A 16642-nucleotide genomic window follows, 5' to 3' on the forward strand; every position below is an offset into this window, starting at 1 on the left:
CAGCGCATTGCATTAAAATAAATGATCTTTCATGTTTTCATAACCGCTGGCCAAATTCAAAAACGAAACTAAAATTAAAACATCTTTGATAGCAAGGGGGCCCCCGAACGCAGCTTGCATATTCTGCTTATAAGGAGGATCGGCTCTGATTTTTTACATGCCTGCTTTGAAAATCTGATATGTCCTTGATACTTTGTGAGACAGCAGGCCTTTTCCGGCATTTTTATCTTGTTTTATAACTTTCTTTGTCACTTAAAGGGATGCAAATAGCGGCTAAAACACTTAACCTTCAGAAAATGTTGATTGTCAGTCGTAGGAGCTAAAATTAAATATTATGTGAGATGTTTTACTTTCTATTAATTTTCTATTAAGTTTAGTTTAGTTTCGTTTTATTTAATGTTTGCAATTTTCTCAACTCCAATAAATTAAAAATGCAAAAATAAAATAAAATAAAACAAACAAAAAAACGGGTCCAAATGACACCACTGTATGGGTGTCACAACTTTAAGGAATGTTTTTCATAATAGAAAGTTAATTTAATAGAAGCATCAGTATCTGTATTGTTATGCGTGATACTGGCTTTCATTCATTGTACTTAGTAAATATTTTAAACATCAAATTACTAAAATACTGTTTTTTATGATGTTTCCATCTCAATTTGGAGAGTCAATGTGAAATTATATTTATAATTACAAATTTTAATGTTAGCAATTAATCAGAATTAATTTCAAAACCTGTGATTTTTTTTTTTTTTTTTAAATCAGTTGACAGTCTTATTGTATGCATTATTTTACTTGTTTGATTCAGTCAAGACTCAAGAGGTTTATTTATGTTAGATATATTATCCAATAAATCCAATTGCTCTTACAACAAAGAACAAGAAGGGACATGTGCCTCTAATGCTTTCAAGGAAAAAAGGTCACCAAAATGCACTGTATTCGTGAAAAGCACTACCTGACTCCATAGTAACAGAACTCTGAAGAAAAAGAAAAAAAAATTAACTGCAGTAGAAAAGGAGGGAGTCTTACTTATCTGGTCACCTGAGATAGATCTCACTTTTCAGTCTCTCTCTTCATCCTCAACCACAGCAACCAAGGTCTCTTTTCGCTCTGTACAATCAATATTTGTGTCTAGCTAACACATATCTCACTGCCATCTACCTTTACAATGTGCCCCCAACTCGCCTTCCAAGTGGAACTGAGGAAGATAACTACTTTAAAGCCAGAGTATGCACCACCAGTCTTACTAAACAAAATCATGTATGATTATGAAATAATTACTATTTTCAAGTTGGATTTTCAAACATGTCTGTCTTTTATGGGTTAGACAAGCAGATATTTTCTTTTCTTTTTGTAGCACACATGGTTTACGCTTTTCAGGGAAAACAAATTATAAATGTTTTACTTACAGTTGTCTCTGCGTATTAAGCTACAAACAATGTGGAGAAAAATTATGCACTTCTCTATTTCACATTTTTTCATTTGTTTAGAAGATAAAATGGGCAAATAACATGGAATAACCCTACTGTGGGTGGCTATGAGGCAATCAAGACAAATCAGTTACTTTAGCTTCAAATCATTTTGCTATTTCTGTCACAGTTAGAATCTCCTACCTCCAGCAGCTTCAATGAAAGACACAGAAATATGAGTATTGAAATTAGCTCTCATGGGATGTCTTGGAATACTATATTCACATATTCATAAAGTCCAAAAGGTTATTTTTTTTTCTTCTCTGAAAAAATAATTACAGACTAAATGTAACTTAATATTTTAAATGATATAAATTTCACAAGAAATATGAATTTCATATAATTAGTTTCTGGTGAGAAGCTTTCCTTCATAACCCTATGAATCCTACCACACATATTTATTTTAAATGTCAGGCTTTACAGGGTTAAAATTAAGAGGAGATTTTGCTGAAAAATGGAATTTTTTTTTTTTAGCGAGAGGAAGTGAGTATATATATAATTAATTAATTCTGATTTTGGGTGAATTTTCACCATGAACTTGGAAGAACTGCAATTTGTGAACAATTTAGTGGTTTTTCAGTAACCGTGTAAGTTTAACAAGCTCTTAAAGGGATAGTTCACCAAAAAATTTAAATAAAAATAAATAAATTATGCCATTAATTGCTCATCCTCATGTCATTCCAAACCCTTTAGGCCTTTGTTCATCTTCAAAACACAAATGAAGATATTTTTGATGAAATCCAAGAGCTTTTTGATCCTCCATAGAATGCAACGGAGCTACCACGTTCAAGGCCCAGAAAGGAATTAAGGTCATTGTTAAAAAAGTCCATATGACATCAGTGGTTCAACCATAATATTATGAAGCTATGAGGTGAAAGATTTAGTTTTCTTTATGAAGCAAAGAAAACAAAAAATAATGATTTCATTCAACAATTTCTTCTCTTCTGTGTCTTCGACTGAACGCAGAAGCCAGCATCTCTCTTAAGGCCGGGACACACCAAGCCGACTTCAAAGAACAAGCAGCAATGAAAGCCGACGGTGTTCACATCGGCAGCATCTGTTTCAATAAACTGCAATTGAACACACAGCTCAGATTACAGCCGACTGCAAACTAACATACGCGTTCTGCACTTGCCCAAGATTAATTAACTGTCTACATCAGCAGCTATCAATAGTATATATTCATCATTCAAAAGGAGAAAGTGAAACAAAGATATATGAGATAAATGCAGATTTACGAAACGTAAACAAAGCAGCAATTGCTTACCAATCAGTTATGTTGCTAACTTTTTTTATTATAAGCTGCTCATGTTGTTATGAAAATATTCACACATTGGAACGCTTGGGTAAGATTACATAACATTAGAACAGTCTTCTGTTTGTGCCGCTTTCATTTACGTGCTCGTTTTCCACACTTTCGCTTTAATTCTCGGGCACTGACTCGTTCGCTAAACTGGACATCCAATCAGAGTTCTCACTCGCACCGACGGTCCTGACGCCAATTCAATATGTTGCATCGGGCAAACTGCCACTGACGTGAGTCTGACAAGAGTCGACGTGTGAAAAAATTGTAAGTCATCCTCTCTGTGGAAATCTTCAGACATGTTTTACGAAGACTTTTTTTATATACAGCGTGTGTCTTCCTCTGCTTGTAAACAAGGTGCAACACATCCGGCTTCTACATCAGAACGCCGGCTTCTGCATCAGTGATGTCACATGGACTATTTTAACGATGTTCTTACTACCTTTCTGGGCCTTGAACGTGGTAGTTGCATTGCCGTCTATGCAGGGTTAGATTTCATCAAAAATGTCTTCATTTGTTTTCCGAAGATGAATGAAGGTCTTACGGGTTTGGAACAACATGAGGGTGAGTAATTAATGACAGAATTTTCATTTTTGGTGAACTATCCCTTAAACCCTATGAAGCTTACCGTATCATTTTTATTTCAAATGCCAGGCTTTACAGGGTTAATATTAAGGGCAGATTTTGCTGAAAAATGTCTTAATAATTATTCATTTATTACAGTGAATTTTAAAGTGAGTGGGAGTGAGTTAATAATGACTGAATTTTCACTTTAGGGTGAACTATTTCACCCTAAACTTGAGAGAACTGCAACTTGTGAAAAATTTAGTAGCTTTTCAGTAACCATATAAGTTTAACAAGCTCTTAACCTGAATAAACAGAAAGTACCAGCTGGACATCACATTCTGTATGAACAGATCTGACAATGAATGTCCCCTGTTGTAGGTTTTCTCTGTGTGTTAACATCCGACAGCAGCATGACTTCAGTATGGAGATGATGTGATAAAAGAGATACATGTGATTAATATGAAAGCACCCAACTGTCCAAATGTGCTATTAGATGACTCGTCGTCAGTGTCAAGTGACACATGAGAAAAATGTAAAATAAAATCGTTATCACCAACAATGTCAGAGATACATGAATTAGATAAGACTAATCGCATTTTAATCCCCAGCGGAAAAGACCAGTATAGTGTTAAACTGCTGTCAACGCAAGATGTCTGATCTTTCGTAAAAGTATGTGTGCCCTTTATATATATATATATATATATATATATATATATATATATATACTATTTTAACAAGTAGAGACAACTATAGGCTAGATGCAAGTCTGGCTGATAAAACTTGTTCCAGAAGATGAATAATCTTCATGATCTGAAACTCATGATCTGACTTTCTTTTTTTTTTTTTTCTTTTTTTTTTTTATTATTATCTGGCAGATGATAAAACAGACAAACAAACAATCAAAAAAAAAAAACTAAACGTTGAGATCTTTTATGTAGAGGCAATTTCCATGCCAACACTACTGACCAGAATATCAATTGATTCGGTCTCTTTTGACCTATAGCAACCACATAGAAACTGCCTTTCAATTCAGTCTGCTGCAGAAATTACACACTTCACCTGTAACTCAAATGTGTGAAGTTAAAAGCCTGTCATCCGGTGCAGCTGAGCAATCTGATATACAAAAAAAAAAAAAAAAAAAAAATATCATAGAGAATATCAAAGTGTGTCTGCTATTCTACTGCTAATACACAGATGCCATGGAAAGGAAGGGAGAAAGAGATTAAGGGACCACCGTTATCAGTGTCCTTCTTCCCCAGACAGGTTAATGAGGTTGAGAGGGTAACTTTGATGTCAGGAACCCTCATTAGAGACTGAGTGAGACTGATTTATTGCAACAAGGAGTTAGATTGAAGATGCAAGAAGCTTTGAACAAGGATTAATTGCTAGGTGAGTGTTCAGACCAAGGGTAAGCCACAGCCTAGAATAATAGTTGTCTATATGTGTGATTACTATAAATAGATAGGTATAGTGAACTATAGTATGTACTACTGTACTACTTTTTTTGTTGTTGTTGGAATGAATGAATGAATGAATAAATACTTCAGCAACTGTCATTATTATTAATACATATGCAATACCATTCAAAAATTTGGAGTCAATAAGATTTTTTAAAATTATTTTTTAAAGACGTATCTTATGCTTACCAAGGCCAGAAATACAGTGAAAACAGTAATACTGTGAAATATTATTGTAATTTAAAATAACTGTTTTCTATTTTAATGTTTTAAAGTGCAATTTATTCCTGTGATGATAAAGCTGTATTTTCAGCATCATTTTATCATCCTGTCTTCAGTGTCACATGATCCTTCAGAAATTATTCCAATATGATGATTTGCTGCTCAAGAAACATTTCTTATTATTATCAGTGTTGAAAACAGTTGTGCTGATTAATATTATTGTTATAAAACTAAACCAAATTATTTGAGGAATAGAAAGTTCAAAAGAAGTGCATTTATTTGAAATTTTGTAACATTATAAACATTATTATGGTCACTTAATGCATCTTTGCTAAAAAAAAAAAAAAAAAAAAAGATTACGAAAAAGTATAAATAAAAATTATATTCAAAACTTGGTAGTGTATATATCAACATTTTTAAAGTTATTTGAAATATATATTTTTCCCCACAGTAGAAAGAAAGCTATGGAGCTTTGGAGCAATATGAGAATAAGTAAATTATGAGAAAATATGATTTTTGGGCCGAACTATTTCTGAGGTGTATGTATCACTGGGTGATGGAGGCATAACAAATAAGTGCATCTCAACTTATAAACGCAATAAGGAAGTATATGGTGTGTTTGTGTGGGCCGTCATGCGAGTGTGTGTTTCTGTCTATCTTTGACTGATACACCGAGCCCTCCGAAATGAAACTCATCACGCTCGGCCCAGATCAATAAAAAAGCTGCGACTTCAACCTTGAGTATGATTGCTGTGGAAAATGACAAGATTGCTCCAGCTGAAGAGGAGCCTCATCCAGGCCTCATAGAGCAGATGAAAGTGGAGAGGGACAGGAGTACAAGATGATGCAGACCCAACCTACAGTCACCTTTGATCTGCCATGACAAATCAAGTGCTGCGGCAAACCGTCTGTGTTCTCCACTGCATTAATTCATTCACGTCTACTTGTGGTGGTCACATAATGTCAGTCTGTAAGTAAATTATGACACTTGATTGTCTCTATTTGAAATAAGATAGAATGTGAATGGGAAAATGTTATTAACATGATGTTTCATGCATGCCAGTGGAAGGTAATTTTTAACCATTTTATGTTATAGAGAAATAGAAATACAGTGAAACTACTCTTTGGAAAGATTACATAGAAACATAGACATGCATACAACTCATGTGAATTTGAGTTAGGGTGACAATAGCAAAAACAATAGTATATACCCAATACAACTATAATACAACCTATATTATGCATCAAACATATCATAACAGCAGAATTTAACTACATATTTAGCTAAAATCATAAAAGTAAGTACTTCAAGTTCTTCAAAAGAAGCATTTACTCAGAAAGTATGTGATTTCAGATGCAACCAAAGCCTCATGCTTCATGAAGGGGTCTGCGCAGGATTTTTAAATTCTGTTCCTTCTGTTAAATTCTGTTCATAAATGTTTCCCAGAGGGATTTTTAAAAAAGTCTTTAATAAAGCACCGATTGAACCGCTGATGTCACATGGACTATTTTAACTATGTCTTTACTACCTTTCTGGGCCTTGAACGTGTCAGTTGTGTTGCCGTCTACGGAGAGTTTCATGGATTTCATCAAAAATATCTTAATTTGTGTTCTGAAGATGAAAAAAGGCCTTACGGGTATGAAACAACATGAGGGTGAGTATGACATAATTTTCGTTTTTGGGTGAACTAACACTTTAATTTGTATACACTCTTAAAAATAAAGGCGCTTCACGACGCCATAGAAGAAATCTTTTTGTCTAAATGGGTCCATAATGAACCTTTAAAATCTGAAGAACCTTTCTGTTTCACAAAAGGTTCTTTGTGGCAAAAGAAGGTTCTTCAGATTATAAAAAGGTAAGAAGGAGATGGTTCTTTAAAGAACCTTTGACTGAATGGTTCTTTGTGGAACCAAAAATGGTTCTTCTATGGCATTGCTGTGAAGAACCTTTCAAGCACTTTTATTTTTAGTGTATGATTTTATTGAAGCCTGTTGCATTGATCTGTTTGCATTAATTCAACTTGTTATTAAAGTAATTGTGTTTAATAGTGGAATTGTTGGTGAAAAACTACATTACCCATGATGCTGTACAGAGCATTCCACCAATCACAGAGATGATTAACTCCGCCCACTCCCATGAAGCACCGCAAACTATATATTTATATATAGTAATGAACTTATATTGTTTATATAGTTACTTTAAAGTATTATATTTCTCAATTTTTACTTCAGTTAATGCCATTCTCAATGCTTCATTAGACTGTAGTTCAATCTTTGTCTTTTTGTCTGATTTACATTTACTTTTCTCTTCAAATAAAAGTTTGTAATGTTGTGATTCACCTTGTAGCTAGTTGGTTTGGTTTAATGTTATGAAGCTACGAGAATAAATTTTGTGCGCAAAAAAAGAAAAGAAAATGAATGACTTCATTCAACACTTTCTTCTCTTCTGTGTCAGTCTTTGATACGCGAGGTTGAACCACTGATGTCACATGGATTTTAGCGATGTCCTTCCTTACTAACTTTCTGGGCCTTGAGCATGTCAGTTGTTGCTGCTGTCTATGCAGGGTTAGAAAGCTTTTGTTTTCTCATGAGAACAGGTTGTTGACTTTCTAAAAATGATATAGTGAGGAGTCAAACTCCTACCACATCTCAGTGTGCTGAAGCACGTATGCTAACCGCTAGGTCATATGGCCGAATTTTTGCTCACATTTGAAAGTTGAGCTTTTGAAATGCAGAAGAAAAAAGCTATTTCCCTTTTTATCCTGTCGTTCTCTCCAACACTCACAATCACAATACAGAAGTATTCATGCACAACACTATAAAATATTAACAATGCAATTTACCTTCCATCTGCGCTTCAGTCTGCATCTTTGATTTGTTGCAAATTCACTTTGTTCCTTTTTTTTTGTCTACCTATCAAAGATATACAGAGGAAATTCTAAGAACACTGCACTGTCCTGTTTCATCAGGATCTTATTTACTCTCATTTTCACAGGCCTTTTTTATAGAATACAAAACTGCAGTCCCATATTTTATAATGTGGCTCAGTGGTAGAGCATTGCGTTAGCAGTGCAAAAGTTTGTGGGTTCAATTCCTAACACATACTAATTTAAAAAAATAAAATAAAATGTATATCCTGAATGCACTGTAAGTTGCTTTAAAGTGTCTGCTAAATGCATAAATGTCATGTGTATGCATCACTAATGTTTAAGAATACAAATTAGAAATTCCTTTAAATGCATAAGCTACCCATATTTTTCAGCAAAATGTCTCTAGTTCACTTGTACCAAGCTACTTTTTCCTAAGTGTAGCGCAACAAATGCTGTTTGTGTCACATTTTATTGCACCATAGCCACTGTATTTTTAAATTTCTCTCCATTCACACCTCAAAAAACTGGCATGAGTTTTACTATTAGCTGAACTAATTGAAGCTACACTGCATTTAGACCAAGAATCGTAACAGCTATTCCAGCCATCTCATTAGGTTTGTCAGCAAAGTTGTGAGGACAAGTATTACACTATACATTAATCAACAGGATAATAAGGACTGGAAAGACCATTAAAGTGCTGAAGAACAGTCAAAATTCTGCTGAAATCATTTAAGAAGGACTGAAAAAAAGAAGTGCATGCCTTCCAGGTTAATTATTCGAAAGGGATACTCTAAGGAAAAGCCCTTTTGAACAGAATATGTCTCTGAAAAATGGGTTAGAAACCTATTTCTGTCTTTTCAGATGTGTTTCCTAGAAGGGTTTGCAATAAAGCACCTTGGAGCAAAAAAACAAACACGGGGATAAGAAATTATTTCTTTCATTATTTCCAAACCAACATATTCAAATGCTTGAGCTCCCATTATTGAGTTGAAATGAAGTATCAGTTCATGGTTACATTCAGTACATTCATTTTTATTTTTTTACAAAATGAGAACTTTTCTAATTAAGGTAAAACAGTATATCTTTGTGGCATTACACCGCCATGCCAATAGATGGCGCATCAGGCGCTCCTGAAAGACGCGAGAGATTAACCTCCTGCTGGTTGGTGGGCTCAATAATAAACTCAACTGACTGCCGTTGTGGAAAGATGTAAATTCTGTTTTCTCGTGTTTTTCACAGGTATGCCTATATTTCATTAAAATCATTTAATTTTATTTCATTGTGCTTGTGTAAATCGAAATGTGTTATACAAAGAGTTTGAGTGAGTTTTGAAGTGTATCTAATCTAAAAAACAAAAGTGTTTTAATCCACTGATGATTATAAAAACTGAAGAGTGAGTTTAATCGCGTTTCATGCCTGATTTATGTTGATTGAGATTAGAAAAATGTCTTATAAGGCTAAACTACCGAGTCTATGCCATATGTTATAGCTTTTGTTTAAGAGTGTTTTAAACGTTTCTCTGTGTATGTTTTATTCTCGGTTTAGCCGCCATTTTGAGTGTTCAGCACGTGCGTTGTTTCAGTGTGTCAGTGTGCATGAGTTAAATGGAATATGAGAAACTAATTATATCAAATTAATATTTCAAGTGCAATGGAATCTAAAATATTTCTCTTGTGAGATCTGGTCTTTAAGGCTTAATGGTGTCTTGATGAATTAGTGTTTGCATTTTTGATAGTCTTTGCACTGTCATTGTAAACTATTATTATTAGAAATCTATGTATCTAAGTCAGTCTCTCTCTCTCTCGGATATATTGAACGTGATATTGCGTAGCTTGTCAGTGAACTACTGCTCTGTGTATTAAATGCCGCTCCATTTGAAAACAGGTGATGGAGATTTACCGCTAATAACGGAACCGGCTTTACTGACTAGATGCGCATGACAATCGCATGCAATATATTGTGCAGCCCTAGTTTCATTCTAAACATGGTGATTATCTCTAATATGGACACCCAACATAATATATTATATTTACCATCTGAATCTAACTAAGTCATGTCAACAAATGGAAAAGTCAGCCGTCTATCAATTATCATGTTAATTGACCGTATGCAAAGAGCTTGATTGACAGGCGATCTGACCAATCAGAACACAGATAACGCTGCTATAGACTTGGACGGTGTCGCGTCATAGCTGTGTGGGGGAAAACGATCCTTTCCCCCTCATTGGAAAAGCATGGTGTTGACCCAGAATGGTCTACATAAAATAAATTCTGCTGCTCGACAGAGCAAGATACGTCGAAAAACTCAGCCGAATTGGGTCGGACTGTCCTTACAGTATCTGTGACTGGACAAATGACGGAATGGCCAGAGGTGTTGTTTCCCGACACTTTTTGTTACCTGACTGAGTCTCCAGGCAAGAGACGGCTAACTACAAGCCTATACGTGACTGCTTGTGAAAGTAAACAATTGTCGTTTTGTTTTGCTTAATTTTAATAAAGTGATAAAGATTAGAGTAAAAGCCTGTCATACTTTTTTTTTATTGATATTAAAAAGAATTTTAACATCGACAAAACATAGGTAACATTTAAAGGTCTACTGAAGTGCCTTGAAATGCACAGCATTATGTGGTGTGTGCTAAACGTATAGCCTAATCATTTTCACAAATACACGCTGTAAAATAAAAAGATATAAAATAACGTGAAAATATCCCTTGCGAAAATTAACCATGGTTACAACCAAAAAACATGGTTACTATAGATAAACCATGGTAAAAACAAATTAAACACGTTTTGCTACACTAACCATAGTTTAACCATGGTATTTGAAGTAAAACTGTGGTTATAGGCTACAACTGGTAATAAAAACGCCCAAAAACATGGTTAGCCTACTATAGCCTACTTTTACTATAGTAATTGTTAATTTTCCTAAGGGATTGTGTATAATAATATAAAATAAGTGTTTTAATAGATTGACATTTACGTCACAAAATATCAGGAGCATTTATTTGATGTGAAGGAGGGTTGCTGTAAGCCCCATCAGAACTGGGTTGCGGTGCAGGGGGACGGGACTAATGGCAGGTCATTGAAGGGTAAGTAGTCTAGCCTAGGCATCCTCAAATCTGGCCCACTCCTGCAGAGTTTAGCTCTAACCCTAATCAAACACACCTGAGCGTGCTAATCAGAGTCTTCAAGATCATTAGAAAATCACAGGTAGGTGAATTTGATCAGGGTTGGAGCTAAACTCTGCAGCAGATTGGCCCTCCAGGAAAAGATGTGAGGAACCCTGGTCTAGCCTATCTGGAGTGAATATAAATATGATTAAGCTTGATGTGTTTCATACGTTGTATATCCATAACTGCTGTTGGAGTTCTGATGTGTGCTACCCGCTCCGATTGTGATACCTCCGTCTGTTTATTTGGCAGTATATAATAGGGGTGTAACGATAAATCGATTAATGGATTGATTCTGTGATTTTCCTAATACATCGCAATTCTCCCTTGAATCGATTCTGAACTTAGTTTTAACAGCAGGTGGTACTCTAGGTTAGTTTTTAACTGCACACTCAAATGCTCACAAAGAAGACCGCTTGTGCGTTCAACTGAGTGGTTAAATGTACTTGCACCTCTGCTTTTATGATGCAAGATTAATGTAAACAACCCACTGTGAAAACACTTGTAATTCGCTTCAACCTTTTTGAACTTTATGAATGATTATTTTAAGTTCAAGTGGTGTGTAAGGAACTGAAAGCAAGCTGTTTCTAAAGCATGCAGTGCCATCTGCTGTTAAAACTAAGCTCAGAATCGATTTCAGAGAGAATTGCGATGCATTAGATTAATCAATTTATCGTTACACCCCTAGTATATACATCTTCAGATTTTATTTATTTTTTATTTTTTTTTTTTACTTATTGGAGGTACAGAACGCCACACAGCAACTTTTCGGCATTGCAGCAAGCAAAAATCAATCAAAATCATAACAAAAAGTAAAGATCAAGCGTCTAACAAGGTCTCCGCGCGTTAATTCAAATGGTTTGTTTTCCCCCACGGCATAAACGGATATGACGTTTTTGTGGGCGTTCCCAGCAATGCCAACCAAGTCAATCCGCCATCTTGCCCGACAGCTATGGCCTGTCTCCATAGAAATACATCAGTGTTTCCCCTGCCATTATATTAGGGGGGGCGAATTAACGACATTAACGTTATTGTAAGAATAAATTAAACTTGTTTTTATACTTTAAAATAATTTAACATGCTAAAACAGAATTTGGTAACAGTAAAACATTTTAACAACAACATTTTAATTTGGTAAAATAAAACATTTAATTGGGCCCTAAACATGTAACTTTTGTTAAACTTTTAATAAATTGATGTTAAATTGTTTGTTTCATGATTTTAATTAATTAGACATGCCTTTTGATTAATAACATTTAATTTGACCATTAAAAACATGTCCAGAAACATTAAACAGAAAAAACGATTGACAGCGCTCTGATCCAGTGGCATACAGGCATCATCAGAATGACAGTACTCTAGCCCAATGATGTTGGGGGATCCAGTTGGGGCGGCAATCATATTTCAGGGTGTCCGTGCCACTCTTGATCACAACCCTGTTAAAATGTAGTGGCAGTACGTGCGCTCATTGGTGCCCCCTCTAGCTGGTGGTGCTCCAGGCGACCGCCTAGCTTGCTTAAGTCTAGAAATGGTACTGGGGCCAAGCATATTTTGAGGGGGGCCGGTGCCACCCCTCTAGACATGCCCCTGGTTGTTGGCTGCCACGATAAAGGCAACTGCAAGGCATAAGCTAAGGTATTCCTTTTAAAGTACTTGTTTTGTGTACCAGAAAATCTGTTGTGTCTGGTGCTGTATGCATGGCTTGCAGCGCTTGTTAAATACTGAGTGTGAAATAATAAAATATTATTTTAAAACGTGTACTCTTATCATTCTGTGGACAAAATCCTGTGAACTTTGCTCCGATCGGAAGCTGTATATGCACATGTGCACTCATCTGTTTTCAATGCAGCTAACCTTGCGTTGCTTCGTGTCATCTTCCCAATCATTACACTATGACAGGTGCTTTACTGCAAAAAAGACCGTCACCGCGACACTGTAAAGTGATGAAACTATGGTGCCGTGTGCTTTTTTTAAAAAAAAAAACATTTTTATAGGTTTCACGTTATATTGTTGGCTCGGAAAATATGTAAATGCGCATACCCAGTAGTAGCAGCTTTATCCCTTCTAGCCTTAACCACAAATCAGACAGTAGAGTAGATTACATTTGGTGGACTTAAATTTGAAAAATGGTGTTCCGCGGTTGAAATAAAATACTTTCTGATGTTTATGTTCATTTCGTGTGTAGGATCAGAACGAGTCTGACAAAAAGAACTACACCGAGACTGTCTTTTCCATATGCACCTAAAATCATCTTAAAAGGACTTATGAGCAACTAATCATTTCTATGCATATCTCCATATTATGTATGCAACCCACCCACTTGACTATCATGTTTTAATCACTTATTGTGTATGTCTTTTTAATAACTATTGAATAGCTCAAGGCTTCATATTCATGTTTGGTATGTATGAGTTTGAAAAATCATGCTTGAAACGTTTCTTTCACTTAATTCTTTGTCAAATGTATCATATTCTGGTTATAGAGATCACATCCAAAAGTATACTTTGCAAGAGCGTGTAAAGTTCGGACCATGTGACTGATAAGATAGATCATAGATTTATGGATGGGGAGGAGAAACAGAGCAACACCCCGAGCTAAGATAATATCTAATTGGTCAACACACCAGTTGGGATGTGTCCAAAAGCTGAGTTTAAAAACACCATCAAATCCCTCTCTTCTTGTTTATTTTTATTGCTTTTGCCACCGCGTTTTGCCACTGTTTTTAGCACTCTTTGAGCGTGCTCTGGTTACACGCCAGCAGCTACTTAACACCACAATGAGGAGAAAAATCACCTAGTTTTGTTACATCCTTTTACTCAAATTTTTTTTTCTTTCTGTTGAGAGTTTTAAGTTAAGCTAAGTTTGCCGTGAAGTCCAGCTCAAACTTCAGCCAGACCAACTCCGCATCTTCAGCCAACGTCCAAGTCATCAGTTCAATGACTACTGAACTTCCAGCCAATCAGCAACTTGGGAAACCCCCTTTCTGCAAAGACAAGGACAGAAGGGAATCCCTTAACGCAAAGGCAACGCAAGTACAAACTTCCAGGCTGAACTGGTGCATTTAATATAAATTGTAGCCTCATTGAGAAACTCAATGCGAGGGTTAATTAAGTGATTGATGGTTGTTCAGATCTATGCAATAGACTATATTGCTATAAACTTGGGATTTCACATTTTCATTCTCTTAAACTCATCCTTTCCTCACTTTCTCTCTTTCTGCAACTTGTGTGAATCATTGTGTTCATGTGTTCGATTAGTTTACATGTCTTGGGTTTATATAAATAGTCTTATTTTATATTTAAAAAAAAGACGTATCTTGTGATTTGTGCTTACAAGTTAATATCTTAATCTGCCGATCTTGTTACTGTGCTATTTAATAGTGTTTTCACTATATTTTGGGTTTTAATGTCCAGTGCAGAGTTGATGTTATACGGCTCGTTCATTGAATCGCTGTCTGACTCAGTGATCAGCCGCAAAATAGTGATTTTGTTCAAATTCCCTATAAAATCATAAATGATTCCCTTTCTCGAGAACGTGTGTAGTGTGAGAGCGACGTTGTTTGTCGGTCATGGCAACAGTAACTAAGGATGGGTGGGTTTTGCGAACGGTCAATTACTGTGCTCCTTTAGCCCCAACAGAAGGGACGCTTTTTACCCCAAATACCATACTTTTGCATATTCTTTCGTTATTTAAAAACTGTTGCTTTAATTATCATAAACAAAACTGAAAATCATAAGACCTTTGCCTCAAAATATATGCATTGATTTTAGCGATTCTCATTTGCTACTTAAATCTACAACATTTTAAAAAACTTACAATATTAGATCAAGTAAGCACAGAATCAACTTTGCACTGCTGCGCGCGATCACGTTAAAGATCAGACAAATCTGCACGTGCATCTTGAAAAGCCAATGTTTTGCAAAGTGCTACGCCATGTTTTTGTGCCATCAAGTGGTAGATGGAAAATAATATCAAAGGCGCCCTTTACCCCAGGGTGCCTTTAGCCCCATTGTACCCTACCTATATATATTATATATTTTTATTTATTTATTTATACATACAAGTAGGCTATACACTATATTATGATCAAAGGTATATTTTGCATACTCTTATCAAGTGTACTTATGGATTTGTTGTTTGTTTAGATTGTATTTCACAAAATGCAATTTGAGAGTGTTGAGTTTTGAAATGTTGGTGTTTTTTTTTTTTCTTCAGAATTTAAAGAGAAATTATTGCAGTAATAAACTGACTGCCGCTGTGGAAATATGTAACTTCTGTCTTCTCTTGTTTTTCACAGTTTGTTCATCGATCCACAGTGCATAACACGTGTATCATTTGCTACTGGCCCAGATATCCCCTAAGTCTGAGGCCGGTAACACGAACAATCCTCCATTTCCATGCATTCTGCTGGTTTTAGACTCTGACAGGGAGGTGCTGCAGCCTTTTGTCACCTACCTCTTTCTTTTCCCTGAAATTGGTGTCAATCACTGCTAATAGTGACAGGACACTTCCGTGTCAACCTGTCATCTGTTCTTAGTTTGAGAGAGAACTTGTGTGGCAGACACATAATTTTTGCATAATCAAGTAGTGGTCAAATTGTATTAGTCTACAAATTTACGTACAGTATAAGTCTGTGCAAAAATGTCTTTAACGATTGCGGTTATCACGCTAATGAAGCCATGGAGAGAAAATAATTAGCATTGAGAGTGGCTTAATTTCAATACAGTGGTGTTATCGTTAACTAAAACTATTATAAATAATTTATTAACTATAAAATAAAATTAAAAATATCAGATGAAAAACTTGAAAGAAAATTTTAAAAATGAAATTTGCTAAAAAATAAAAAAGTGAAATATAAATATTGGGAAAAAACTAATAAAAACATTAAAACAGTAAAAAAGCAAATCAAAATGACAAACTCAAACTAAAATGAAAACTAAAAGTGAAAAAAATAAAAGCTAAATTTACAGTGAGGAAAATAAGTATTTGAACACCCTGCTATTTTGCAAGTTCTCCCACTTAGAAATCATGGAGGAGTCTGAAATTGTCATCGTAGGTGCATGTCCACTGTGAGAGACATAATCTAAAAAAAAAATCCAGAAATCACAATGTATGATTTTTTAACTATTTATTTGTATGATACAGCTGCAAATAAGTATTTGAACACCTGTCTATCAGCTAGAATTCTGACCCTCAAAGACCTGTTAGTCTGCCTTTAAAATGTCCACCTCCACTCCATTTATTATCCTAAATTAGATGCACCTGTTTGAGGTCGTTAGCTGCATAAAGACGCCTTACAATCAGTAAGAATCCAACTACTAACATGGCCAAGACCAAAGAGCTGTCCAAAGACACTAGAGACAAAATTGTACACCTCCACAAGGCTGGAAAGGGCTACGGGAAATTGCCAAGCAGCTTGGTGAAAAAGGTCCACTGTTGGAGCAATCATAAGAAAATGGAAGAAGCTAAACATGACTTTCAATCTCCCTCGGACTGGGGCTTCATGCAAGATCTCACCTCGTGGGGTCTCAATGATCCTAAGAAAGGTGAGAAATCAGCCCAGAACTACACGGGAGGAGCTAGTCA

The sequence above is a fragment of the Onychostoma macrolepis genome, chromosome 10 (genome assembly GCF_012432095.1).
Source record: "Onychostoma macrolepis isolate SWU-2019 chromosome 10, ASM1243209v1, whole genome shotgun sequence".
Lineage (NCBI taxonomy): Eukaryota > Metazoa > Chordata > Actinopteri > Cypriniformes > Cyprinidae > Onychostoma > Onychostoma macrolepis.